Raw genomic sequence first — 630 nt, 5'->3', positions numbered from 1 at the left:
TTATGAGATCTTGTTTTGTTTTTCGTTTTACGTAATTGGAAATTTTGTTTTATTTGGTTGTTTATTTGGTTTACTTTGTTGTTTATTTGTTTTGTTTGATTGTATCTATTTGTTTTTATCTATTTTTACTTGGTTTGTGTATTTGATTATTTTATTAAACTGTTTGCTTATTTTTGTAATTTACTTTTTTATGTGTTTATTTAAGTAATGTTATTATTTATATGTTCTGTTTTTGTATTCCGTTTACTGTTTAGTTTGTCTGTTCATCACTGTTATCTAATGATCGATTTTATTGGTATGTTTCATTTTCTTGACTTAAACATTTAAATTAGCTTTTTGTTTAATATAATTATCTTGATTGTTGGATCTATTTGATTAATCATATCTGTTTGTTTTATCTGTTTACTTATTTCATTTACTAATCAAATGTACTCTAGTTTATTTTCCATTTACTTTTTTTTATTGCAAGATTGTTGTATAGTTTCGAACTTTATCATGATGGCAGAATTTCGTCTCTGTCCTTTTTCTGTCCCGTTTTCTGCGTGGCGAATTTCAGCCTTGTTTCTAAACGGAATTGAATTCGTTGCTAGATACACCATTTCGCCTCGATTTTCTTCTGTGCGTATTTCC

The sequence above is a fragment of the Penaeus monodon genome, chromosome 29 (genome assembly GCF_015228065.2).
Source record: "Penaeus monodon isolate SGIC_2016 chromosome 29, NSTDA_Pmon_1, whole genome shotgun sequence".
NCBI classification, from domain to species: Eukaryota; Metazoa; Arthropoda; class Malacostraca; order Decapoda; family Penaeidae; genus Penaeus; species Penaeus monodon.
Note: the sequence above shows the minus strand (reverse complement) of the source record.